We start from the raw sequence: 1255 nt of genomic DNA on the forward strand, positions 1-1255 counted from the left end.
TAGAAAACGTGCTCTTTTAGTATTTCTCCAGTAGGTTTCCTGAAGGAGAAAGCCACCACTTCTATGTCAAATATAACAAAACCAAAACACTACAGTAAATACTACAGTAATGTCCTCAAAAACACTACAGCAAATACTATGGTATAGTACAGTCTGCAAAACACTACAGCAAATACTATGGTATAGTACAGTCTGCAAAACACTACAGTAAATATTACAGTATAGTACAATCCACAAAACACTACATGAATTACTATAGTGTACTGTATATACTATAGTTTTATTTGCCTACAGTATTTATACTATAGTTAACTGTAAACACTACAGTGAATACTACAGTAAAGTCTGCAAAAACACTACAGTGAAAACTATAGTATTTATACCGTAGTATACTATAGTATTCTTTTCTTGTGGGCAGCAGTGAGAGGGTAGATGGGAGAGGATATGACAGCTGTGTGGGGCTGCTTTGGAGTTAAATTGCAGTCCAACAGACCGTGATCTCACAGGCAAGCCAAGGTATATCAACACAAGGAAGCACCAGCGTATTGCACAGGACACTGACAATTCCATGAACAGTTTATGCTTGTCAACGCGGTAAATTGGCTGTACACTACAGTAGATTTGTCCTATAGTGCAGTCATCAAGATATGTATATAATGATACAGGCCTAATATAGCTAGCCTATCTCTGATTTGATGTAATTATGCACTGTAAAAGTAGATATAGTTCTACGATGTACGGGCTATATAAAGACAAGTGAACTTGTGTCATAGAGGTCACTTGTGTGGCAGTTGTTGGATATGGTGGAAAGTCAAGTCAGTGGGAAGTGATAGGCTACACTTCTTAAACTTTCATCAGTATGTTTCTACACCAGCCGTGGAGTTGGAGAGAGGGTAAAAATATCCCCAGTCTGTGTCCAGAGGACAGCAGGGTGAGGTCTCAGGCTCGGCTCTGCTCTCTGTGGTCAATACACGGCTGTTAACACTCTGCTCTAACACGCCACCCGATGACACTTCAGAAACCACGAGGCGCACGTCGGTAAGCTGAGAGAGAGGTGATGGAGGCCACAGTTCCAGATTGGGGTCACTAGTCTGCACGACGGATGGACGTGACTCTGTTCAAAGGGTCGCAGGTGACGTTACTGGGACATTTCTGTCTCCTTCTGCTGTATGCCAAGATCAGAACAGGGCAACAGGCATAGGGTGAGATAAACTTAAAAATACTACAATAGGCCTAGCCAAAACATTATAAGCAC

General features: G+C 41.5%; 1 pseudogene; it reads left to right on the forward strand.

Moving 5' to 3' along the window:
* Positions 1-57, forward strand: LOC139558047 (U7 small nuclear RNA; annotated as a pseudogene).
* Positions 58-1255: the final 1198 nt, after the last annotated feature.

Source organism: Salvelinus alpinus, chromosome 28, assembly GCF_045679555.1.
Source record: "Salvelinus alpinus chromosome 28, SLU_Salpinus.1, whole genome shotgun sequence".
In the NCBI taxonomy this organism is placed as follows: Eukaryota; Metazoa; Chordata; class Actinopteri; order Salmoniformes; family Salmonidae; genus Salvelinus; species Salvelinus alpinus.